Raw genomic sequence first — 27,269 nt, 5'->3', positions numbered from 1 at the left:
ACTGTGCGACCTTTTCATATCTCAGTTCTGCTTTCAACTGTGTTTCAGCTGCTTTCCGCTGGGTCTTTCTTTCTGTGTACACGTGCAGCCCAGTTCTCAACCAGTTCCTCCTCTATGCTACTCAGTTCTTCACGTTCCGAATGCCTCAGCAGCCCCAAACTCTAATCTCTGCCTTCTCAACTCAGTGTTTGTCCTCTCTCCGTGAGATACGCTGGGGCTCCTTCTATGCTGTGGTCAGGAAGTTGTCCTGGGTCACGAGCCGGAGGGCACATGGGGCCGACTTGACGTGCTTCCTTCTCTCGGGGGCTGCCATCCAATCAGCTGGCTATTGTCCAATGCTTTACAACACTTGCCGTATGTACTTTGTCCCATTATACCTGATTAAGGCAGAATGACTAGTGTGATGGCAATCTTTTGGTCACTGTGTCATTGTGGCTAGAGGTAGACATTCTCAACGTAGCATTGTTGTTGTTTTTTAAAGGGACCAACATTTAAAAGTCCAAAGATTTCATTTAAAAGCAAATCTCTCTACTGCTCTGGAGAATCACATCTGTCCACATGGGACTGACAAATGGCAGTGTTTGTCCAGACTGATGGAGGCTGTTCTTTTCACACGCTCACTGTTGTTTTCTCATTTCTATGAATCCAAGAGTCTCCTCCCATGTCTCTTACAAAAATGGAAAGATATTCTGAGTGGACGGTGTGATTTTTCTCACACAGGTCCAGCCTCATTCATTTTTGTCTTCCACACTTGAGTTGGTGACCCCCTCTTCCTGAAATTTAGAGGCCTTGTGCACAGATGTGATGCAGGGGAGAAAACACTCTGCTGTCATCTGTCTCATCCTTAAATAAATCTTGGAGACTGTTTGATCTGGGCCAGCGTGTCCCCCGTGAATTTGCCGGGCTGGGGTTAGCCACCAGGCAATTAAATGAACAGACTCCCTGAAGGGCTGGCTCTGATGTGGTTGTCTGAGTCTCCTCAGAAGCTATTCATTTTCCTGCGGGCTTTGGAAGGAGACCCTTGAGTAGCAAGTTACTGAAAGGAAACTCAAAGAAGAGAGGAATTCTGCTTCACACACAGGTCAAGGTCATCTGATTCAGATCCCACCCCACCCCGTCTAGGGGTTCTGAAGGAGCGGGAACAGCCCCTATCCTAAATGGAGATCGTGTGGCTTACCCCCTATAGGGACCCTCTACGTGAAATCAGACTAACCATCACTGAATCCATAAGGCAGGGAGAGGCTTAGGCTGTGTTTAAGTGCAGTTTGCGCAGTTGAATGCCCAGAGGGGCCAGACGTGTGACGTAAATGAATCAGGCTACATGCGGAACAAAACAGTTTACCAGCCCTGGCTCTCATTTTTTATTAGCTCAGTGAAAGGCACCGTGGCCAGTTCTCCCTGGGGCATCAGTTACCTTGTCTGGATGCACACAGCATGGACGAGGCTAGTTTCAGTAGGCTGGGCCATCCTGGGGGATTTGGGTTGTGCCTCAGGGCCAAGAGCCCTGTGTGAGCGTCGAGATCTGGGCTTGAAGGCTGCTCTGAGCTGCTCCCCGACCAAGGGGTCTGCCCCTCAGGCACCTCCCATATCCCATGCCCTAGGGAACGCGCTCCTCTGAGAGCTTTCCTCTTTTGGCTGGAGTTGTCTGGTGCTCAGCGAGCGCAGGGCTGTGGAGGGCAGTGAAGGGCGCTCTGGGCCACCCAGCCAACCCCCTGTGCCAGGGCGTCCCCTCAGGTCACACCAGCGGGCTCAGGCCCCACCTGCCCCGCTGTGGCACTGGTCTGTCATCCTCCCCACCTGACTGGGTACCTTACAGTGTTTTCCTGGCTTTTCTAGATGCTCATGAGAAAAAATGTGCACGCTTGTTTTTTAAAGATTATATTTTAAAAAATGCTGACCTTAATTATTTTACCAGATGCAGAAAAACATAAGCCAATGCCTACATATGATTTTTTAAAAACTATCAGAAAACCAGGAGTAGGCAGAAACCTCCTTACCTTCATAACAGCCGTTATATTCCAAAAGCCTACAGCCAGCGGGAGACCTGGTGAAAACATCTGCACTGGAAGCCAGGTTGGGTGACAAGGCCCGTTGCACCCCCACTGTCAACACCGCATTTGGGGTTTTGGTGCCAATGCTCTAAGGAATGGAAATGGCATAAGACCTGTCAGAACTGGAAGGAATAAGATTAAATCCTCATTACCTGCAGAGGATAACTTCACATGCATATTAAATTCTCTCCAAATAATAGAACCAACAAGGAGCTTAAGCAAGGTTTCTGGATCCACCATCAGCTTACAGACACCCAGGGCCTCCCTCTGCATCAGCAACAGCCATCTGAAAAGCAGGTCGTGGAGCTTCCTGGTTGGTGACCATGCCGAGTTGCCGGGAGGGCGGTGCGCCCGGAGCGGGCACGGAAGCTCTGCTTGCTTTCCCCACGCGCGTCCTATGCAGCGCTTCCATCCAGCTGTTCCTGAGCTGTGTCCTTTGTAATAAACCAGGAAACAAAATGAAGGCAGAGATTGTAAGTACCTTTTCTAAAACATGGAGCTCTCTTTTTACTGATTTATTTTTGAAGTGGAGCATACCGACGACTCCTTGGTTTATAGATGGCTCTGCGACAGAATCAGTACCTACAGGGCTAGTGAAATTCCGGCTAGTGAAGCAACAGCAGAATTACCCTTGGACTACAGATTTACAGGGTTCTCTTCAAACCGTCCAAAAGACAGCTGGCTACTATCCAGCCCTCCCTTGGTCCTGTCAAATGATGAGACATTGCCAACCCAATAAATTATCTTTCCTGAAAAAAGAAACAAGGAAACATATATGCAACAAATGTACTATAAAAATGTTGATATAAAAATACCATAAAATGCTTTATAGGGGCAAATAATGAAAAGTGATGAAGGATAAAAAATAAATTTCTTCTGTACAGCACAGGGAACTATATTCAATATCTTGTAATAACCTTTAATGAAAAAGAATATGAAAATTAATACATGTAGATATATACACATGCCTGGGACATTATGCTGTACCCCAGAAATTGACACATTGTAACCGACTATACTTCAGTTTTTAAAAAAAGTGATGAAGGAAATGAAAAAAAGTCGCTATTTGCAGTAGCCAAAAAGCATCCTGAAGTCAACCTAACAAAGAATGGACAGAACTTTTCTGTAGAAAAATGGAAACCTCTGGTAAAGGACATAAAAGAAGATGTCACTAAATGGAGAGATTACTGTGTAAATGGGTGAGATTTCTTAATGTTACAAGGCTCTTGAGTCTCCTGCATTCACCCAGGCATTAAATGCAATGCAGATCAAAATTTCAGCTGGAATTGTTGAGGAAATCAACATACTCATTGCAAAATGTGTATAGAAGGATCAAGGTATAAGAAGAGGTGAGCCAATCTTCCAACATTGCCCTGGACCAGATGTCACGGTGTATCATGGAGGCGGTGCTCCTGGTCACGGGAGAGCCTGGGATGTCAAAAGGATGGAACAGAGAGCTTGAAACAGACCTGGTGTGCATGGGGATTTGGTACACAATACAGGTGGCACCACAGAGAAAGAGGGGAAAGGATGGGTTGCTCCGTGGATGAGGCTGGGAAGACTGGCTCACTTTCAAACTGGATCTCAACTTCTACCCAGTATCCCAGGCAGTATCCGGATGGATTGAAGGCTGGCAGATGGAAGGGGAGGCTTTAAAGCTAGCAGAAGTTTATGCAAGACAACATTTTTGAGACAGAGCTGTGGAAAGACTTCTTAAAAGTCACCACAATGCAAACCAGAGGTGAAAATTCATGCTTTTGGCTAAGTCAGAATTAGCTTTATCTGTCAGTGAAGAACTCCACAGCGCAAGCCAAAAGCAAGCAGACTCGGGAATGAGAGCGGGGCTTCAAGATGGCAGCACAGAAGGACGTGGAGCTCACCCTCTCCCGCAAATACATCCAAAATGCCTCGACCGTGCAGAGCAATTCTCACAGAGTACCTACTAAACCTTGACAGAAGTTCTTGTACAATTGGAACTACAAAGAAAATCTTCACGAAACTTAATAGACAACAAGGTCCTACTGTATATCACAGGGAACGAATTTAATACTTTGTAATAGCCTATAATGAAAAATAATATGAAAAGGAACATATATAACTGAACCACTATGGTGTACACCAGAAACTAACACACCATTGTATACTTCAATTGAAAAAAAACACGCAAACTGGGAGGGGACATTTGTAAGGCCTACATTGCTAAGGGGTTACCTTTCCTAACACAGGAAGGTCTCCTGCCAGTCAGTAAGAGAAAGACATGCAACCCAATGGAGAAATGGGAAAGGGGAGGAAGGGAATGTTCTTAGAAGGAGACGATGCCCCAGGGGACAGCAGGTGTCTGAAGAGATTCAAACACACCAGAGGGCAAAGAAACACAAATTAAAGCAACAGCGAGATGCCGCTGGACCCCCAGCGGAGTGGCAACACTGAAAGGGTGGATGATACCACGTGTCAGTGGGGATGTGTGCTGGCACGTCCAGGCACGGCTGGCTGGCGTGTGGAGAGGTACAGCCGTGGTGGGGCCACTGCACAGAATGTTGTGCATGTGCCTCTTGACCCAGGGACGCTAGAGGAGCTTTCACAGGGGTGCCTGTGAAAGGGGGACACGCATAGCTCGGCTCATTGTGGCACTGCCTCTGGCAGCAGAATCCTGGAGACAGGCTCCGGGTTCACAGCCACAGGAATGTTACAGGTTGGATGTGGCAGGTAAAACTGCTGTGCATGACGCAGCAGGAAGGAGCGCTGAATGCGCTGTTCATACAGTTCCAAGGAGAGAGTTCAAAAGTAGTGGTAAGAGAGGAAAGTAGGGATGGAGTGGCGTCCGCAGCCCAGCGCTGTTTACGTGAGGCAGCACGCGCGTGGAGTTCCGCCATGCACACGCCAGAGGGAAGCCGGCATCCTCAAGGTCAGATCAGACATGTCAGAGGATGTGCCTGTGGAGGGGGGCAATGGGAAGGGGGATGGAAAGAAGGGAAAAATTAAGTGGAGCAAAATAAGTCAGGGGCTTGCACGCATCTGTGTTAACGAAGCTGTGATCTGAGGAATGTGGCTTTAGCATGACTCTCTGAAGCTGAAGTTCAAATAAATAAGGGAATGAATAGGCAACCAAGTTCCAGGTTTCTAAAACAAGTAAAAAAGAAAAAGAAAAGAAAAAGGAACACACTAATGCACCTATCTACAAAACAGAAACAGACTCACAGACATAGGAAACCAACTTTTGGTTACCGGGGGAAAGAGGGTGGGAAAAGACAAATTGGAGTTTGAGATTTGCAAATACTGATTACAATATAGAAAATAGATGGAAAAAAACCTCCAAATTTCTTCTCTATAACTCAGGGAACTATATTCAGTATCTTATAGCAAGCTATAATGAAAAAGAATATGAAAACAAGTACATGTACATAAATGAATGACTGAAACATTATGCTGTACGCCAGAAACTGACACAGTATAACTGACTATGCTTCAATTTAAAAAATTTAAAAAATAAAATAAATTCACAAGGCATTTGGCCTTATATGGAGGAACGATTAAATAAATGTAGATGAGAAAATTGGATTTTAATCGAGGGGAAAAAAGAAAGACATCTTAATCCCATCTTATTCCAGACATCAGGATGAATTCCTCATGATTTCAAATGTAATTTAAAAAGTGAAATGGCAACATAGTTGCTTGTTGTCTCAACTCTGGAAGGAAGAAGATGCTAAGTGACAGAGGCGATAATTTGAGAATATGGATTTAAAAAATGCTTGCTATGTGTTGAGAGCTATGTACTGTGCAAAAGAATTTTCCGTAGATGGTTCTTTTATTGCTCACGGCCACCAGCTATTATTCCCCTTGAACAGAGGATGCTCTTGACTAGGGAGGAAAGGATCTTGCCTGCAATCGTGGAGCAAGGAGTTGCCCAGCTTGGAACTCAGGCCGCCAGCCTCAGAGCCTGTGCCTCGACCCAGCGATATAACGAGGGTTGGGGTAACAGCAACACAGAGGCAGCTCTGCAGAAGGAAATGGAACGCAACCAAGAGAACAAGCAGCAACAGATGGGAAATAACGGGTTCCATAAAGATGAGGGGGAAATGTGGGTAAACGTAAGGGCTTGTTACAACGCTCGTCCTCCAGGACAAAGTGTCCAAAGCAAGTGGAAAGGAATTGATTTAAATGGAAACCAAAGCAGCAAACCAATGTCTCAAGAAGTGTTGCACTTTAAGTCATTAAGAAATGCCAGCCAATGCTGTGTTAACACCTTGCTCAGTTATTTTTATAAAAAATAAGCGCGTGCCGTAAACTCCAGGCTGGTGAGAACGCGGGGGACCGGCACATCCACGCACAGCTGGTGGAAGCCGAATGTGTATGCAACTCACTTGGGGGGCAAACACCACCTGAAACGGAACCAGAACACAGCAGTGTTTCCCTTCTACCTCCTCCCTGAAATGTGTTTGGTTGGAGGATACCGCGCCCTCTCCAGATAGAAACGTGGGCCGGTCTCACGCCCTTTGTCTCTCTCTCCCTCTGAATGTCCAGTGCAAGGTAGAGACACAGCTTTTAATTCAGCAGAATCCTACCGGGTTGGGCCGCCTTCCGGCTGGAGTCGAGCCGTGGGAACTCCTTCTACTCTGTTTCTCCGCCTGGAGCTTCTACCCCAGCCCTACCTGTCAGGGGGGCTGGCATCCTGCTCTTGGCCTGGTGGGTGCTGGGCTGTCTTTCTCATGTGTGCCATTTGATGGTTACTGGAAGGTTCCAGCTCTGTGACCTCTAGGTTCCTGTGATGGAAGGTCCCCCCATCCCATGGGTCCTTCAGGAAGAGGAAGAGCTCTTCTCAGGACAGGGAGGTGGGAGGGCGGTAGTCAGAGGCAGCTGCAGCTGGTCAGCAGGTGAGCAATGTGCCTTTTCCTCTGCCAGCCTCTCCTGGGGTCCTCAGCTTCTGGTTCCTGCAGGTTCCTTGTGTGCAGAAGACCCCCCGAGCTCCTACTCCCTCAGGCTTGGGGTTCCAGGTCCCACCACATCCAGTCCCCAGGAGCATCCTTCAACCTCGGCCCTGAGGGACTGGGAGGAAGACAGTTCCTAGTACAGCAGCCTTCTCCAAAATCTGCTCCTGTGACCACAACATTGGTCTCAGGATCAGCTGGCAATGGCTCCCAAGTCAGGGTCAGGCCTCAGTCCTCAGTGTCCAAGGCCTCCAAGTGGCCCCATGGAAGTGCCTTCAGTAGACCAGAGGTGAAGGAGGTGGTACCCTACCCACCTCGGAGGGGGCAGCATTCACAGCACAGTGGCTCTGTCCAAACAGATGTGCCCCAATTCTCTCTCCCTCAAGCCCCTCTCTAAGCACCTTTACATTCTCCTAGATGGTGAGGAGGTTTAGTAGGAATTGGGATGCAGGCTAAATTTGGGGGTGCCCCACCTACTTTTGAACTCCACGTTGATTCCACCTGGGAGTGACCATTCATTCGGCTTACCTGTTAGAGCACTGGAGTGTGCTGGGCACACCGCTGGAAGGTTCTGAGTGTGCAAAGGCCTCTGTCTTGAGCATTCAAGGAAGCAGACTGGATGGGTTAGGCTGGGCCATGGAGGCATCTGCCTGACGGCCCCAGGACGAGATTCATGGGGCAGGTGCCTGCTGACGGCAGGCGCACCAGGCCCATGCCCAGGGCTGGATGTGAGATCCACTAGGAATTCCTAAAAGTGACAGAAAACCCCAGTTAAACTGGCTTAAATTCCAGTTCCTCTAAAGAGAATCTATTGGCTCATGTTACTGACACGTCCAGGGAGACTGGCTGCAGGTGAGGCTCCATTCGTCCATTTCAGTGGTGTCACCAAGACCCGGCTCCAGTCCTCTGGGGGTCTCTTGGCTCTGCTCCCCCGGAATGCTGGACTCAGCCTTAGCCTGGCTCCCACCGTGGAAGCAAACAGCTGCAGCAGCTCCCGACCCCCTACCCTCCTACCGCCCCCTCCTGGAGAAGAGCTCTGTCTCCTCCTGAGGTTTCGGCAACCCCCCAACCCCCACCCGCCCCGGGATAGAGGGACTTTCCGTCCGGGAACCCCGAGGATCACTCTGATTGGACCCGCGAAGCCCATGGACATGCACTGTGCTGGCTGTCTTGGGTCCTAGTTTTCTGCTTCGTCCCAGGTAGGGGCAATCGGGAGAAGGTGACCAGCAAGGTCAATGGCAGAAGCAGCAGTGGGAGGGCCACCCGTGCTGCACTGAGTGATTTTATGCATCGCGGCATTTCCTCTCCATCTGATAGGCAGGCACCTGCTTCGCTTGAGGATGCATTGGGAGTTAGGGACTATGGACCCAGGTCTGAAGACTGCGGAGTCCAAGCTTTTGCTTCTCTACTGCCTGCTCGTGGGTACCTGGGACCCACTGGCCTGGTCAGGGACAAGGTGGCGTGCAGAGCAGGGCATGAAGCTTCTATCCTTGGAGAACAGGAGGGTGTGTGGAGCTGAGGTCGGTGGGGAGCCAGGACGGGTGGTCTAGGCTGGATAGCAGGCCTCGAAGGTCAGGCTAAGGTGGGTGCCCTTTATCTTGTAGGACTTGGGAAGCGATGGGCAGGTTTTCGGGGAGGCAGCAGAGGGACTGGTTTTGGAGAGAGCACCAGAGTTCTGGGTGGATGGATAGGAGGCGGGTGGCTGTTAAAGGTGCCTGACTCAAGGGCTGTGATGGCATCTGGGAGTGTGCACCTGGGCTCCCCCCAACCCCACAGCCCCCAGACACTTCCACAGCCCACAGCAGCACCTCCAGCTTGCCCGAGCTTGGTTTAGAAGCAAAGCCTTTGCCCGGATGCTGAGCTTTTGGGGGGACCCAACACCAATGTGTCCCTGACGGTTCACATACTGTTGATGCTGGAAGGAGGCAGTCTGTGTCCATCTCCCGTCCACCTCCTGGTCCTGGGGCCCGCATCCTGCTGTGTCAGCCTCATTTCCTCTTCGTGCTGCTCACCAGCATGAGAATTTTTTCCCAGTCACGTGGGATCTGGTATGTTCTTTCCTAAGACAATGGCGAAATTGTGGTTAAACTGAGGACATTCAATCCCTCTCCCGAATTCCTGACAAAAATCTGCCTGGGGTGATGTTCAAACCCCTTAGACTGGCTGGGTCACCCCCCTCTACCCCCTCGGCTTCTCCAGCTTCACACGCAGCCCCATGCAGCTCCACCTCCAAGGCATTCAAAACTCAGATTCCCCTCCCTTTCCAGGTCACATGCTTTGACACCTGCCTGCCTTGGCACAGGCGCCCCCACCAGAGAGGGACCCTGCAGGGACTGATGTGTGTTTGTTCTCTTCCGAAGTTGCAGGCTGTTTTATGAAACCAATCTCCTCCAGGCACATCTTTTGCTCTGAGATGGTCTCCCTCAGTCTTGTAAAAGGGAGGTGAGACATTTTCATGGTTCCGGGACCCAGTCACCGGGTTGAAGTTCTCCCCCTCTGGACCCTCTCCCAGCTGGGCTCCTCCCCCTTTCAGACCCAGCTCAGAGGCTCCCAGAACCAAACTGTTGTGGCACCCAAGGGACCCTGAACCCAGGATCGGCACGCCTGGACTGTCCTCTGTCTGCCTTTTTGGGTCCAGATCTGCCAGGCTCCCAGACTGGCCTCTTCCCTCCAAAAAAAGAACTACCCCAAGCCAAGGCCAAACTGGAAAGGAAGATCCTTGGAAATCAAATAATAAATTGTAAAAAGCAAGATAAGGGAAACAAGCTAGATGAAATGAACTGACAGCTTCCATGATAAAAGGCTGAGATAAAACAGAAAAAGAACTACAAAAAAATTTTGAAGTTAAAAGTACAGGGATAAATAGCATTAGCTGATGGGATTAACAAGACAGAAGAAATAGTAAAATAGGGTAATTAAAAATAGGTGACTCTGGAGGGGAAGGATGGGAAGGGTGGGAAGGGTGGGAAGGGTGGGAAGGGCTGGCAGTACAGTCCAGATGAGCCTGGGGTGGGCTTCTGCCATCTGCCTCCTCCCCTGGGGCCAGTGGCTGGCAGCCCCACCCGCAGGGCGCCAACGGAAGGGCTCACTGCCTACCAGGCTCCCTGCGATCTGGAATTGGGTCCCCTGACCGCACACACTGAAGTCCAGCAGCAGCTCTGACCAGACAGGGAGGGGATGGCCCGGAATCCCCACTGGATCTGGGTTAGCGCCCATTTCTGTAGCTGGTCTTGTAACAGAAAAGAACAAACCTGACTCAAGAGACCTGTTCCGTTGGCTTTAACCCTGCGCCCTCTTTTCTAGGCTTAGTCTTGCTAGCTCTGCACCTTTTGTGAAACAATGTTGCCTTTAGCCTGAAATATGCAGGACAGCCTGTTCTCAGGGCTCTGACCTTTAATGATATTAACACTTTTGTACTCACATAAAGATAACAAGTTGCAGAGTGGAAAATAACATTTGTTTTGTTGGAGGTTTATAGGGACACCATGATCTGACCCATGTGGACAGCTGCAAGAACAAAGGATTCCAAGAACATAGAATTCCTACACCAAGAAGTTTGCGCAACCAACCACACCCCCTCCCCTTTTCAGTATAAAAGAAGCCTGAATTCTGACTTGAGTAGGATGGTTCTCCAGGACGTTAGTCGGCCATCCTCTCGGTCTGCTGGCTTTCCAAATAAAGTCGTTATTCCTTTCCCCAACACCTCGTCTCCCGATTGACTGGCCTGTTGTGTGGTGAGCAGAATGAGTTGGGACTCTGTTAACAGTCTCTGTGCAGGAAGATAATACCTCCCCGAATCAAGTAGCTGCATCTGCATAAAACATCCCACACATGCATTGATTTACAGGCTCGAATTTTAGCTGCTCACATTTCAGACAGGGCTGCCTGGAGTTTGCCCTGGTCTGAGAGGATTCACTGCCCGCTGGGAGGGCAGCAGAACCCAGGGGTCCTGCTTGCTGGGGTCTTTGGCCCGGACACCTTTCTCAGCCTTGGCCCCTGAGGGTCTGTCTCTGGCCCAGGAGGTGAGCCCACGGGAGCCCTGGGTGGCAGCTGCAGGTTCAGTGGCTCCCGCCCGAACTGGCTGGGCTCTGGCGTCTGAGAGCAGCATCTTCTCAGGAGCCCGCAGACGAGAGGAGGCGCGTGTTGTTGCTGGGATACGGTGGAGCCCCGGGAAGCGAGGCCCGGCTGCTCGCCGGCCAGGCATTGATTTTTACCAAGGGGCTCTGCAGGCAAGAGTCTGGGCAAAGCCGGGCCTGGCGGAGCTGGAGCTGGTTGTGGGGGGCTCAGCTCCCAGCCAAGCCTTGAAAGAGAGGCCCAAGGTGGGGGCTGCAGTCCTGGAAGGGCAGGGACTGAGTTGGCCCGAACAAGCCCCTCCCTGGTCATCACTTGTTCATCCAGAGCCTTCCTTGTGCGGGCATCAGCGAGACAGCAATCCACTCCTACCCTCGTGGACCCCACTCCTAGCGAGGGGACAGACATGCAGGGTGGGTGGGTGCTGGAAAGCGGTGGAGAGAAGTCAGCAGCTGCAGTGAAGGGAGACACACGGCACTATGACTGGGTGGCCTTGGATGATGGTCTGAATCTCTCTGGGCCTCAGTGTTCTCGTCTGTCACATGAGGATGAGAAATACAGTGTGTACCCCGGAGGGGTGCTGAGGGAACTAGATGAGGTAAGTGATAAGGCACTTAGAATATTGCCCACATGTAACAAGTGCTCAGCAAGTGCTGTGAGATGCACTGTGTCCCTCAGAACTCATCCTGTGGAAGAAACAGACTCACAGGCACAGAGAACAAACTTACGGTCACCAGGGGGAAAGGGGTGGGAAGGGATCAACTGGGAACTAGAAGATTGCTCCTCCTGGGGATGATGGAAATGTGAGCTACCGTGATTGCGATGGCGGTTTCATGGGTGTAGACATCTATCAAATTTCATCAAATTGTACGTCTGAACTAGGTGTAGCTTACTGTACAGGAACCCTATTGCAATAAAGGTGTAAAAAATGCTTAAGATTTAAAACAAGAAAAAAAAGTGCGTATGTTGAAGTCCTAACCCCCCCCCCCTCCCGCGCACCTCAGAATGTGACTGACTATCTGGGGATAAAGTCTTTAAAGAGACGGCACAGTTAAAATGAAGGTGTTCGAGTGGGCCCTAATCCAGTATCAGTGGGCGTCCTTGTAAGAAGAGGAGATCAGGACACAGACACACACGGAGGAAAGATTGTGTGAGGACACGGGGAGAGGACAGCCGCCCAACAGCCAGGGGAGAGGCCTCCGAAGGAGCCCGCCCTGCCCGCACTTTGATCTTGGACTTCCAGCCTCCAGAACCGAGGAAGTAGGTTTCTGCTGTTTACTCCCCCCAGTCTGGTGCTCTGTTACTGCAGCCCCGGACGACCGACAGGGGCGTCATCCACAGGCACGCCTGCTTGTAGTGTGCTCTGCTCTACTGGGCTTCACAGATGCTGCAGTTTTGACAAATTGAAGATTTGTGCCAACCCTGTGTTGTCAGATCGTGGTGAGAATTTTTTTTAGCAATGAAGTATTTTTTAAATTAAGGTATGTACACTGTTTCTTTAGACAATGCTATGGCACGCTTAATTGACTGCAATACAGCGTAAGCGTAACTATCATTCGCGCTCGGAAAACACAAAATTCGTGGGACTGGCTTTATTTCGATATCAGCTTTAGTGCCACGGTCTACATGGAACCCTCGGTGTCTCTGAGGTCTGCCTGCATGTGATTGTTGTTCCCATGCCCAGCACTCAGCCCAGGGCCACACAGCAGGCTTTGGGGAGTTTATGGATGGAACTGGGGGAGGGTGTAGCTCAGTGATAGCGCGCATTCTTAGTATGCACGAGGTCCTAGGCTCGCTCCCCAGTACCTCCATTAAAAAAATTGATTTTAAAGGGTGGATGACCCTACAAAGTGGCAGGCTCTCAGGGGCGTGGCTTCAGGGAGAGGAGGAGGGGGTAGGAGAAAGGGGAGGAGAGGGAGAAGAAAGGGGAGGAGAGGGAGGAGAAAGGGGAGGAGAGGGAGGAATGAGGAGGGGTCTGTAAGTGACACTTTTAATCCCAGCTCTCCGACTGACTTTCGTTTTGCACACACACAGCGAGGGTGGAACCCGTGCTGGTGGTGGGCAGGTTCCCTTTCTCTGGGTGGGGGCAGCTTGTTCAGCCAGTCTGCTGTTGACTGGACATCGCCATCCTTCTGGGCATCCCGCTGTTACACACAAACACGTAAGGGAGCTGCCTTACATAGCCCCCCACCCCCACCCCGGGAACACAGCAAGGCCTTTTCCCACACGGGTGGATGTGAGGAGCTGCTGGCTCCTGGGGCATGTGGATTGTTAATTGCAATTTTAGTAGATTTTTTTCCTTTAGACTCATCTTTTTAGTAAGACCCTAAAACTCAAGAGTAGGAGGCCAGCAGGGTTTCTGTGCTCAGGAGCTTGGTGGAGGCGGGGCCCTGACGTCCCCTAAGGCTGGGTCACTGCAAGAAGGCACCATGCGTCCCTCCCCCATCTCTTCATATAGTATCAGTGGTTGGGGACCCAGAGGGAAACGGAGGCAGGAGACCAAGCTTCCAGCCTGTGGATAGAAGAGGTGAGAAGTGGGCAGATGCTGGGAACGGAGAGAAAGGAACTGCTCAGTCCCCCTAAAATCTGCAGCCTAAAGTATGGGGAGGGGAGGTCTTATGTTCAAAGCCTCCACCTCTTCACCCTTGTACTGGTACCAAGTTACTCACCGTCTCCCTGGGTGACGAGCAACGCAGGGCAGGGCCTGGTAATTGCCTTCCTTGATGACGTCATCTATCAGACCTGGGTCCTGAGACCCTCCCCTCCTCCCTCTCCATGCTGGGGATGCTGAGGTGGGCACACATCAGGTACTCCTTGCCCCCAGGAAGGACTGAACACTCCAAAGCGAGTCCAGGTAGATTTAATAGGCTGGCTTGCCCCGATTTATATTCCCCCAGCAGCTCGGGAGAGGACCCATTTCCTGGTCTGGCAATGCCTGTCCCATCTGAGGAGTGACACGCTGGCTGGTGGTTTGCCTGCACCTCCCTGGCTATTGGCGAGGCCCTGCATCTTTGCCCCGGTTTACGGCTTCTGGGTAGGACTGGGGCAGAAACGAGAGGTGGGAATTCCAGGTGGAATAAGAAGCCCTGGCATGGCAGAGAGGCAGGGACTCACGAGGTGTCTTCTAAGAACAAGGGCAGTGCTGAGGGCTGGAAGGTGAGGCCAGTGCGAGCACAGAGGGAAGGTGGGGGGACGGCCTGCAGGTCTGGAAGTCCAGGGCAGGTTCTGGGCTCACCCCTGAGGTCAGAGTTGTCGGGATAGGAGGGAGCTGGATAGGCTCCTGGGCTGCTGCAGCGGGGGTCGGGAGTGGGGGGTGAGAGGGTGGAAACAGACAGCAGCCTGCCCCGAGTAGCCGGAGTGTGGCCCGGCAGTGGGACCAGTGAGGTGAGTGGCCTGAGAGGACATGTGAAGGCAGCACCGAGGGACAGTTGCCTGGATGGATATTGAGGTGTTGCAGCAAAGTGTGTTACAGCAACCTGGATCCTGGCGAGAGATCAAGCAGCACTCGGAGGGTTGGAGAACTCAGGTTTATTATGCCAGTGGGCCCAGAGGAGTTAACACGCCAAGCTCTGGATCCTGTCTGTAGGTTTACACAGGCTTTTATAGGCTACCAGTCGAGACTTTGCAACATTTTGCAACATCATATGCAAACAAGGTGTAACAAAGTGGGCCAATCAGGAATGTGCTTTATGCAAATGGGGTGTTAGAAATGGACCGATCAGGGGTAAGCTTCGGGAACCAATAGACTCTTAGGGGTAAGTTCCGCTTTCCTAGAAGCAAGCTGTTTTACAGAAGCAAAAAGCGCGATAATGCCGCTGGGCCTGGGAACCGGATGGCGCTGGCAGGAAAGTAGTGGCCCTGCCTGGGGGTCCTGCCGGTCTCTTCATGGAGATTCCAACCTCAGAGATACAGGTTACAGGGGCAGAGGCTCTGGCTGTGACATGACAGCAGGTCACTCAGCACTTCCTGGGCAGCGAGCCTGCTGATCCATTACTTCCACTGGCCCCAACATGGCCTGGGGGTGGTGGTGAGCAGCTGGCACGGTGCCCGGTGGGTGAGGCAGCCCTCGTGCTTGCCCCTCTGTGACACTGAGGGCGATCATCAGTTAGATCCATTACTCCTGTAACCTGCCTTCACGGATCAAGCGTGCTTTAACTGTTGCTACACAAAACTTGCATGTTCTCCAAGCGTCACGTAGCCTAAACAAGCTGTTTGCCTGAGTTGTTTTCCAGGAACTTGGAGTCAGCTGTGCTAAGTTTGAGCTCAAGCCGGTTAAGCCTGGTTAAGACCACCGACCCTCCCAGTGGGCCTGCCTGAGTATCCACTTGGTGACCTCTTGACGTCAGAGGGCCCAAAACTCCACCCTCAGCGCAGACCAGCGCTGCCTTGTTCTGAGCATGCGTCCCGTGGAGACGCTGTAGCTAAGCTGCGCCTGCGCAGAACGACTATCTTGCCTTTTTCTTGTCTCCAGTCACCTTTACCCATGCTCCCCATGCCTCAGACCGTCCTGCTTCTTTGTCCCACAAATAACCTGAGCCCCTCGCCTTCCGCGAGGCCAGTTTGAGATTTGCTTTCTCATATCCTTGCTTGGCTGCCTCGTGCACAAGCCCTCTGCTGCAAATCTTAGTTTCGTAGTGTTTGGCTTGCTGTGCGTTGGGCAGACTCATCTGGTTCAGTAACACCTGCACAGCTCCCTTCACCTGGTCTCCTAACAGAAAAAGAACAAACCTGACTCCACATGAGACCTGTTCCCTTGGCTTTAACCCTGTGCCCCGTTTTCTGGGCTTAGCCTTGCTGGCTCTGCACCTGTTGTAGTAGAATGTCGCCTTTAGCCTGAAATACACAGGAGAGCCTATTCTCAAGGCTCTGACCTTTAATGATACGAACACTTTTGCTCATATGAAGATAACAAGTTGCAGAATAAAAAATAGCATTTGTTGTGTTGGAGGTTTACAGGGACACCACAACCTGACCCACGTGGACGGCTGTAAGAACAAAGAAGCCCTTCACCAAGAAGTTTGCAGCAACCAACCACGCCCCCTCCCCTTTTTAGCATTAAAGGAGCCTGGATTCTGACTTGGGGAAGAGGGTTCTCCAAGATATTAGTCTGCCATCTTCTCGGTCTGCCAGCTCTCCAAATAAAGTCGCTATTCCTTGCTCCAACATCTTGTCTTCCGATTTATTGGCCTGTCGTGCAGCGAGCAGAACAAGTTTGGACTTGGGGACAGACTCGGGGTCTCAGGCCAGGCGAGGTCCAGGGTGAGGCCTAGCAGAGCTACAGGAGGGAGCCCCTGACCCCAGCTGCGGGGCAGGGGAGGCTGCGCAGGGCTGCGCAGGGTGGAGGAGGAGATGCACATCTGCTGCCCTGTCCTTTCACAAGCCGGTGTCTGGCCAGGGTGAGTGAATGGGAGATGGGGCGTGGCTGCTTTACCAGGAGCCAGCTGCGACTCAGGAGCCGCGGACCACTTCCTGCAGGACGGTAAGGGTGGCTTGGAGGGGGCTGCTGGCAGGAGGGGCCGATTCCGGGAAGGGGTGGTGATGTGAGAAAAGCAACCAGGAGGAGGGCCCCTAGTAGATACGGGCTGGAGGCCCATGGACATGTTGCAGTATTTCACAGTGTCACCCTGAGTGTGCGTCACTGCACTCTGTGTGTGTGTGTGTGTGTGTGTGTGTGTGTGTGTGGTGGGGGTTACAGTAAGGCTGGGGTCCCATATCCCCAGAGAGAGTGACTGGGGACAGGTGCCCCCAGGCCCTCTCTGCTCACGGGGGCTTGTGTAAGCTGCTCTCCTCCCACTCTCTGCGGAGGCCTGAGTCTCAGGTGCTCCATCTTGTCTCATTCTACCTTCCTCTGCCTCCTCCCCCAGCCCCTGCCCAGCTGGAGGGCAGCCCAGGGAGCTTGCTTGTTAAGAGTGCGCTGCGATAGGCAGACTGCTTTCCTCACCATCCCTGCATGTCAGACTGAATGGGCGGGCACGAGGCCCATTTATCAGATAGGAAAAGTGAGGCTCAGAAGATTTCTCAGATGAGATCAGCAGAGTCCACCACCCTCCCCTGCCTCACCATCCACATCGGAAAGATAGAGGTGGAGTAGGCTTGGACACTGGCCCAGAGAGGGGACGTCGACAAAGATGAGAAAGACCTGGGCCCACCGGCAGGCTGAGAAAATACCCTGGAGGAGGCAGTGAGGCTCAGCTGGGACGGACCAGTGAGTTGCAGTCCCTCAGACCTGACCTGATGTTGATGGTGCTGTTCCTGCCTGGCCCTCCGTCCTCTGCACACCCCGGGACCCGGGGTCACCCCAGCCTCTCTCTGCTGAAGGCTGGGGTCTACATCTCCTGAGTCTGAGCTGGCGTAGGGCAGGGGCCATGGACAGAGAAGAGCCACGGCGCTGAAATCCCCAGGCTGTTGGCCCAGTAGGGGACCTGTTAACCTGTCTTTGGTGATCTGGGCAGCGAGGAGGAAGCTTTCCATTAGAGCTTGAATTAGCCCACGAGGCTGTTCTGAGCATCTTACCAGATGAGAAATGCCAAGAGGTACTGAGGCTGTCAGGACCCAGGATGCAGGCTTGAGGGTGGGAGCTGAGAGGGTCTCTCCAGGAGACCCTGGCATCTAGGTCCAGCCTTGAGGCCTCGGCCCCTGCACGGCTGACCCCGGGGTCTCTCCCCGAGGCTCCGCGGCCCCTGAGCTCCTTGCTACAGGCAGGGAGTCTCTAGCCAGCTGCTCCTGACCCCCTCTGACTAGCAGGTCGCCCTCCAGGACAAGACTCTGTGTGAAAGGACCCCACCCAGGTCCCACCCCAGTCTCATGCCTCCATTCACCCTGAGGCCGTCCTCTCACCAACCCGCTCACATTCACAGCCCGGAAGAGAGCAGGGGGCTCGAGGTCACAGGGCTGGTTCTTGGGAATCCCTGGAAAACCCACTCTGTTACATGGTTCCCTCTTGGGGCTCCCTTCACCTTTAAACAGGTTGTCTAATTAACGTTGGTAAGATGAGGCTGCTTGTGCAGGCTTTTACTGGACCACTCAGACGATTTTAGAGCTAAAAGGCCTTGGGAGATCAACTGGACCAGCTCCCTGGATTTACAGAGAGGGAAACAGGCCTGGAGGGGAAGGGGCACACCTCAGGTGATGGCTGGTTGACGGCAGAGCTGGGCTGGAATGGAATCTCTGGTGAACTGCTTACAGGAGCTCAGGGATCCCTTTCACGGGCATTTCAATGGAGGGTCTAGGCTGCAGCCGTGGTGCTGCTCCCAGCCCCCGGCCGCTGCTCCACGCCCCACCCTGGTCCTCCGGTCACTCCGTCCACACTGCTCTCCTTGAACCAGCTTGAGCGCCCTTGCTGAATTCTCTCACCGGCCTCCTCCTGCTCTCTCCTCCTCTCCCCTCTCTCTTCTCCAGCCTAATTCAGTTAATGCATCTCCAGAGCGCATGGCCTCAGGAAAGCCTTCTCTGAACATCAGTCTCCACTGGACGCCCCAGAGGCCTGTAAACACACATGGCCCCCCTCAGCCTCCACTCCGGTGGTCAGGGGGTGCAAATCAGAACAGTGAGGTGCCGTGGTCACCTATCAGATTAGCAAAAACCTGAGAGAGCAGTGACCCCCTGAGCTGCAGGGACGTGGGAGAAGGGCCAGTCTTGTGGGCACAGCTGATGGGCGGGGAAATTGCTCAGTCCTTTTGGAAAGGCCTGATGATCCCTGTTAAACTTAAAATAGGCATTAACTTTAACCTGCAATCCCACCTTGGAATTTTATTCTATAGAAATAAAAGCACCAACATACAAGGAGGTGAGGCTGTTTATTACAGGACTGCTGGTGATAACACACACACACCCTGCAAACAACCTAAAGATGTCAGTAAATCCAGAAGCAGCTGACAAACGGCTGCGATGGGCTTTTCAGCAGCTGTTGAGAGAAGGCAGTAGGTACCTCGAGCTACGGCCCTGGAGGGACGGCCACGAGGCGACAGCAAGTGAGACTGTCAGTTTCTAACACGTGTGATGTGATTCTGTCTTTGACAGACCCTCAGAGGCCCTTCCCTGTCCACGAAGGTCGGCTGTGCCTGAGCGGGGGGGGGGGGGGCACCAGGGGTGAGGGAGGGGTATGGAGAGAGGCAAGAGAGGGGCTTTGAGGGGGGCAAGGAGACTCTGGGGCTCTGAGACCGGAGGTGGGTGAAGCCATTGGGGCTGGAGCCCAAGGCCAGAGTGGACCCAGCATCAACTGAGCTGGCCCCGACTGGCCCAGAGCTTCCCTCTCCCCCGGGCCCCGGGGCAGGGCTGGGCTGGGCTGGCAGGTGGTGCTGTGGGGGAGGAAGAAGGTAGGAGTCGGGATGCAGGCAAAGTCAAGGTTGTAACCCTGACCTTCAGCCCCTGTTTGATCTGGGACAGCTCCTCACTGGCTTGCTAAATTTGTCTTTCATAGGATTCCATGCCATGCTCACACAGGACCCAGCAGAGACACACAATTAGCTGGTTAGGTTGGCCATTATTATGGATGAATTGTGCCCCCACCAAAATTCATATATTGAAAGTCTAACCCCTTGTGTGACTATATCTGGAGATGCGGCCTTTAAGGAGGTTAAATGAGGCCATGAAGGTGGGAACTGATCTGATGGAATTGGTGTCCTTATGACAGAGGAAGAGACACCAGAGACGGCTCTCTCTCTCTCTCTGCACACAGAGGCCCTGTCAGGGCACAGAGTGAAGACAGTATTCCGCAAGCCAGGAGGAGAGGCTTCACCAGAACTGGACAATACTGGCACCCTGATCTCAGACTCTCAGCCTCCGGAACTCTGAGAAAATAAATCGCTGGTGTTTAAGCCCCCTCGTCTGCGGTATTTTGTTATGGCAGCCGGAGTTAACTAACACAGCCACTACACTGGACAGTTTAGATGATAAGAATTAACTTCTTCTGTGACTTAACAGGCACACTCTGAATCTGAACTGTGAGAGTGACCGCTTAGACCCCTTTACTGTGGGTCATGTAATTAGAGTGAAGTTGACCCAGCCCTGGTTTATGGGGTGAATCACATGGCCCACGCCTGGCCTCTCAGTGAATTTCAGCATCTTGACCATGGGGTGGGCTGAGGGATAGGCATCTGACCCCATTTGGGCCCATCAGATACTTGGGACTCAATCTGAGCTCTTGTGGAAATAGTCTGTTTCCCTCCAGGGTTTGAGGTTGAGAACGCAAAGCTGGAGCTGCAGCAGCCCTCTTGGTACCATAAGGAGACATCTTATCTGAGAAGGGAGTGACCCAAAGGAAGAGGGGAAGAAAGTTGGAGGGGAAGAAACTGGGACATCATTCTGGGACATCATTTTATATGCCTGAAGCCAAACTATCCCTGGATTTTTAATTTTGTCAAACAATAAATTCCCTTCTTGCCCAAGTCAGTTCCTGTCACTTGTCATACAACCATGATTGATCCACAAGTTCTTGTCAACCTCTGACCCTTCCTGTGGCTGGGCAGAACTCATCTGCTGTCTTAGGGATGGGCCTGACACGGAGTGGGCTCCGCGCTTAGCTAGTGAATAGTTTTGGTACTGCAGGTGTCTTCCTGACTTCCAGCCCTAGAGCTGAAATGGGTCTTCAGCAAGACTTGCATCCAACCTCAGAGCTTTGCAGGGGAGAGACGTGTAGAGGGAGGCATATCAGACCCTTTCCCTCCAGGAAGGCAAGCCAAGCGTTGAGTCTCCATGGCCCAGCTTTAATTTAACTGACAATTTAAAAAATCAAAACCAGTGTCTGGGGCATTTAGAATGTCTGTCTTCCTGGTTTAATTTCACGGGGATTGTGTTACCGCTTTTGATAAAATGTTTCATTTTAAAGGACTGGTTTCATCAAAGTAGGGCTTCCCTTTGCAGGATCAGCTCTACCGATAAAAGACTTTTTCATTAGGAAAAAGTGGCGCCTGGCTTGGACTTAATTGTAGGTTCAGAGAAGAGAGAGGAAATGCCTGTGCCCTTTGGTGATCCCTTACGGTCCCTGAAGAGGCAATACAGCTGAAGTCTGGAGTAATTTCTTGAATGCACCACGCCTGTTCCCGCCTCCTGCCTTTGCCCAAGCCGCCGCCTCCCGCGGTGCCCTGCCTCTGCTCCCAGCAGGCAAGACCCCGTGCCCGCTGACTTGCGCCTCCCTATTCTGGCTGTGGTCTCGGCCAACTCCCATGTCTTTGCCAGGGCTGGCTGGGTGCAAAACAGTGTAAATGTGACCTTCCTTGCAGATGTGGTTAAATTCGAGGACTTTGAGATGAGATTCTCCTGGTTTCTGTGGATAGGCCCTAAATACAATCACAAGTGTCTGCCTAAGAGGGAGGCAGGGAGAAATCTGACACAAACACACACAGAAGGAAAGGGGGCAGCGAGACCAAAGAGGCAGAGGCTGGAGTGATGCGGCCACAAGCCAAGGAATGCTGGCAGCCACGAGAAACCGGGAAAGTTGAGGAACGAAGCCTCCCCTAGTGTCTCCAGGGGAGCTCGGCCTCCTGGTGCCTTGATTTTGGCCTCCAGAACTAGGAGAAAATACATGCCTGCTATTTTAAGCCATCTGTTCGGTGCTGATTTGCTGTAGTGGCCACAGGACACTCATACAGAGGGGAACCCATCTGAACTGTCAGGAGCAAACTGGGGACTTTGTGTTGAGGATGGAGGAGTGGGGAGTTCATGAAACCCCGAGTGGAAAGAGCATTCCAGCCTCCTATGGGCTGGAAACAGGGCCAGAGACATGCAGGCAAGTCGACAGCCTTTCCCCTGCTTCCATCTTGCTCCCTCCACTCTCCCCGTCTCCCTCGTGTATCATATGCTCCGTTCTTCTCTATCCAGGAGAGAAAAGTGGGAGGTTCACAAGGAAGGGATTTTGCTTTTTTTTCCACATGATTTGGAATTGTTTCACTTGTTACAACAACGGGTACTTTCATAACGTGCAAAACATCCAGTAAGGAAAATGGGATCTAAGATGTGTTGCATCGAATGCATCTTCGTTCCTCGCTTCTCTCTCTGTCCACGCCTTGTGCTGCATCTCTTTGCAGCTTCTCCCCTGAGAATGGAGTGGATGTCTTGCCTCATTCACATGGCTCTCCTGGCCCCTGGAACTTGGGCAGACATGACCGTGTGCTGGTTTGGAGCCCGGTCCGTAAGGGGCACTGTGCTCTCACACACACCCTCCTAGAAGCTCCCGACCTCCATGGGATCGGCTTCCCCTGGGGGCTGTGGGTGGGGCCCCTGCTGGGCGCCAGGGTGCACGTACAGGGAGCAGAACTGTGAGCAGACATTATTATTGTCAGAACCTAGGAAAGCTCTCAGGTTCTAAGGAGGTTTAGTGTGCAGTGCTATTTTAGCAGTGGGTAACTGCTCTAGAAACTGGCACCTCGAACAGAAACCTGCAATACGTGGCATTGACTTTGGAACCAGAAACTTGTTACAGGAGACTGGAAAAGCGACGGCTTGTATTACGGAGTGGTGGAACGTTTGCTAAAGCTGTCACTTGCAATAACTTGGAAGAAAGAAGTGAACCTAATACACTCATGGCCTTGGGCTGGGAGGATCCAGGTAGAGTGCTGCAGGCATGAGTAGGCTCCAGCTACCTGCATTTAATGTAGAACCACAGAGAGACAGCCCAGGAACAACCTGGCCTGGTCTCAGAAAGATTAGAGGGAGGGAAGAGAGTCTGGAGAATCTGGGACTTGCTGGGTTGAAAAATAAAACTATTTCTAATCTCCAGCTTCCCCATCCAGGAAGAGATTCTCAAATTAAACATAGCCTGGGAGAAAAGTCAAATCAAGGGCATGGCTGTTAAGAGAGAGCTTGGGGGCCTAGAGTGACTCATAGGCAGAGCCCTTGCATCCCTGTGAATCCCTCTGGAAGAATTAAATGGTGCCTCGTAGCTACTAGAAAGATCAGCGGTGTGGTCCTGCAGCAGCCAGAGCTGCCCACAGTATCTGTAATTAAGTGCAGAAAGAGACATGTTTTGAAATCAATTGTGAATATGGCTTTTGGCACACAAAGTCATATACATGGGAAACTCACAATTTTTGAGAGAGCTGTATTGGCAAAAGCCCACCAATTTGGTTGTAAAGAGACAGACTCTTCAGGATGGGGGGGGGGGGAAATCTCTGGTCCATTGATTTGTTACGGGCAAAATGCAGCTGATAAAGTACAGTTTCAACAAAGGGCATATTTTCAAGTGTCCTTCTCAGAAATGACCAAGGAGAATGATGGAGAAGGAAAGACCTCCCAGAGGGTAGAGCCAAGAACCTCTGACAAAGAATTGAGGATCTAGCCCCAGGGAGTGGACGTGGAACCTAATCACAGAACATTCCCTACTCCAGGGTAGCGGCCCCTGGCAGTGTTCCTCCAGCAGGACTTGAGAATCGCTATGGACTGGTGGCTGCTCAGGGCCTCCTGTCCTCCTCCTCTTTGAATGGGAGTGTTTATGGGGTGATCCTGCTCTTCCAAGGCATGTCGGGGGTGTGTGTGAAGTGGTGGAGGGGAGGAGGGGTGCAGACAGCTTCTCCTTGTGTTCCATAGGTCCCAGGATCAACGGGAGCTGCGTCCGGATCTGCCTTAGAATCTGAGACTCTTGACTTCAAGCTTGATGCCATGATTGGGTGTCTTAGGTAAGAATGAGTGTATTTTGCAAGTGGGAAGGTCTTGAGTAACTGTGTTCAAGAGGGCAGTTTTTGGTCAATTGTATCATTGTTCTCAATTCCTCATCCATCTTGTAGCAGTTTCCTGCTACATCCACAAACTTGGATGGTTTTAGTTTATTTTATTCTTTAACACTTTTTGAGGGGGGAGGTAATTAGCTCTAATTTATTTATTTTATTTATAATGGAGGTACTGGGGACTGAACCCAGGACCTCATGCATGCTAAGCTTGTGCTCTACCGCTGAGCTTATACCCTCCCCACCTTGGATGGCTTTAAATAGCAGAGACTTACTGTTTTATGATTCTGGAGGCCAGAAATCTGAAGTCAAGGTGTCAGCAAGGTTAGCTCCCTCTCTGAGGGAGAATCTGTTCCGTGACTCTCTCCCAGCTTCTGGTGGTCGCCAGCAATCCTTGACATTTCTTGATTTGTAGACACGTGCCTCCCATTTCTGCCTCCACTGTCACATGGCGTTCCCCTGTGTGTCTTTGTCTCTGTGTCTCCACTTCTCTTCTTATAAGGACACCAGTCACATTGGACTTGAGGTGCAGTCTGATTCAGTATGACCTCGTCTTAACTAATTACTTCTGCAAAGACCCCATTTCCACATATTTGGTTCCTTTCGGAGGTTCTGGGCAGACATGCATTTTGTGGGAGGGGGACGCTATTCAATCCAGTACACGTCCCTGCATCCGCGCCCTTTGCCCTGTGACTCTGCAGCTCTCTCTCCAGGATGGATTCATGGGGGCTGAGCCACGGGTCTCACGTGGCCAAGGGAACATGGGTGGAAGGGACGGTGTGCTGCTTTGGAGCCCAGGTCTTAGAGTACTGTGCATTCATGCTTACCCTTCTAGAAGCTTCTGATCTCTTCCATGAGACAAGCTTCCCCTCAGAGACACTGTGCCTGCACCTTGGGCTCCGATGAGCTGCCCCAGGTGTCCTGGAGACCGGCCCTGTCAGGAGAGGTGCTGCGGCCAGCCGGGCTGCAGAGCTGTGAGCCGGCGGATAACTCGTGTTGTCTTTCTCCGCTAGGTTCTTGGGCACTTCAGGGGGCAGAGCTCTTGGGACAAGAGGTAGCTGGTTCGGGTGGGAGAGGGGCAGCCTCCGCCAAGCCCTGCTGTAGCTGCCACGCAGCAATGTGAGCCCCGCGTTGCCAGGGTTGATTATTTCTTCAAAAGGAGCCAAGAATCTAGATTTCAAATCCCAAACCTCCTAATTTTATGTGTATGAATCTGATTGAATTAAAAAATACCACTGTGCCATCCCAGCCAAACACACCAGGAGGGAGGGTTCTGCCTGCAGGCTTCCGGCTCGTGGCCTGTGGGCTAGCCGGGCCCCGTGGAGCCCTCTGCTCCAGGTGCTTGTCGCCACAGGCCCAATCATGGGCAGATCCTGGTTCCTGGAGGAGAGGGTCCTACTGTGTGTCACAGAACCCAAGCAGGCCCGGCAACAACCCAGGATCTCCACCGGGAGGAAGGGCGGAGCCCATCCCTGCATTCGGTCGTGCACAGGACCACGAGGCCACGCAGGGGATCTACCATCTTCTTGCCTTTCTGCCCCTTTAAAGGGCATCTCAGGTTATCCTGTTAAGAAATATTTGACAAGAAGATGCCCACAGAGTTTCCTTTACAGAAAAAGTGGGGTTTTAGGGATGGCACTAAAAAACCAAACGAAACCAAACCAAACGAACTGCTGGAGAAGAGGCAAGTCAAACCCCACCAAGGTGAAACTGATTTTACTGGACGGACATCTCCCTTTAAATGTAAACTGAGTCCAAGTTCATTTTCTCCCGCAGACTTCTGGAGGGTGGCGTTCGAAGTGTTTACACTTGTTTCATCTGCCTTTTTGCTGAGCCCTGGTCCCCCACCTCCCTTCCTTCACTTCACACTTGTCGTCTTATTGCACACATATGCTCCGCTTTATATTTACATATATCTAATTTTTATATATGGCTTGTGAAATCTGCCAGACGAAGAATGAAATAGTCCTGAAAACAGCTGGAAAATTATGCAACAGTGAGGAGACTGGGCACATGCACATTCTGTGCTGCAAAGTTGCACAACAGACCCAAGTTTGTTATAAGTGAAGCTGGGAGGTTTTTATTTTTTTCTCTGGGGTGACAGCTTGCTCGGTGGAGTAGGCCTTCTGCAGAGGCATTTCCTCAGGAGCCTCAAACTCCTTGAGATGAGAGAAGGCGAGGCTGGAGAGGCACAGGGACTGCAGCCCAGAGAAGGCTGCTGAAGGGCTGGAGGCCGTTCCTGGGGTCTGGTGAGGTCAAGGCCAGGGGTCCGGTGAGTCCAAGGTCCAGCGAGGCTGAGGCCCAGTTTCTAGTGACAGGAGGTCTGGCTGTCTGGAAGCATCCATTTTCCGGATGCCATGTGTCAGGGAAACCTGCGGGACAGAGAGTCTCCAGGACCTGGAGCCAAATGGCCCCTCACTGCCTGCTGCTCCCAGAGCTTCAGGTCTTCATCTGTCCAGCACCACCTTGGCTCTGCAATTCTCAGGTCTCTCTTGTGCCCCAGGAGGTTTCAGGAGAGTAAGGCCTTGGTCCCTCAGAGCAGGGCTGGGTCATCCCTGGCGCCACTGGGCCCTGCAACCCTGCTCAGCTGTGCACCTCAGCCAGTGAAAGGAAACCAGTAAAACCAGCCACTAGGTCCAAAGTCTCCACTGCCAACATCCAGTGGTGGGGGGAAGGCTTTATATGTATCTGTGAAAGAGAGCTGAGGGTCTCAGTTGACCTCAGGTATAACAAGGTGGCTGATAATGTGGTTTGCCTGCTCAAAAACTGAAGACAGCATTATGGCCAGCAGTGACCTTCTGTCTGGGCTCAGTCTGAGATGCGTGTGGAATAAGTAGTCTGGCCCATGAGGGTCTCCCCATCAGAGAGTGTGCAGAGCAGGTCAGGAGGAGGATGGACACCACAATACAGCCCCGTGGGGAAGGGGAGCCCCTCTGTGAAGCTGTGAACCCCATCCCTTGGCATAGGGTTCAGATATGCCCCGAGACATGGGGCAGGGCCATTGGGCTCAGTAATGATGGGGAGAATTTGGGGTCCTGTGCTCCAGGTGAAGCCAGATGGGGGCTTTGGCTGCCCCGGCAAGCAGGCCAGTGACTCCCACCATCACCACAACCCCTGGGTGAGCTGGCAGCTCCCGTCCACGGCCGTCACAGCCAGGATGCGGCTGAGCCCATAGGCTGCTCATGGCTGGGGACGGCTTGCGGGGCAGACCCCGAGGAGGGTGCAAGGAGGTCAGGGCTCCGCTGAGAACTCGGGCTGCCCGGCTGCTGTGGGCGCTTAGGTGGCAGATGGGAGTCGCCCTGGGGGAACAGTGCTGCCCGGCTCATCTGATTTACTCTTTCTCATTTTGAGAAATGCAATTAGAGAGGCCGAGGTGCTGCGTGGCTCTGGAGCTCTGCCTGCGTGTCTGGGGCAGCGTGCATCTGTGTGCTTGTTTGAGAGTCACTGCACGCATGCGGCATGGTGTGTGCGTGTGTGTGTCAGTGTGGGTGTGTGGGTGTGTGTGGGGGTGTGTGTGTGTGTCAGTGTGGGTGTAGGTGTGTGTGTGTGGGTGTGTGTGTGTG

This window comes from Camelus dromedarius, chromosome 27 (genome assembly GCF_036321535.1).
Source record: "Camelus dromedarius isolate mCamDro1 chromosome 27, mCamDro1.pat, whole genome shotgun sequence".
In the NCBI taxonomy this organism is placed as follows: domain Eukaryota; kingdom Metazoa; phylum Chordata; class Mammalia; order Artiodactyla; family Camelidae; genus Camelus; species Camelus dromedarius.
This window is presented reverse-complemented; position numbering follows the sequence as displayed.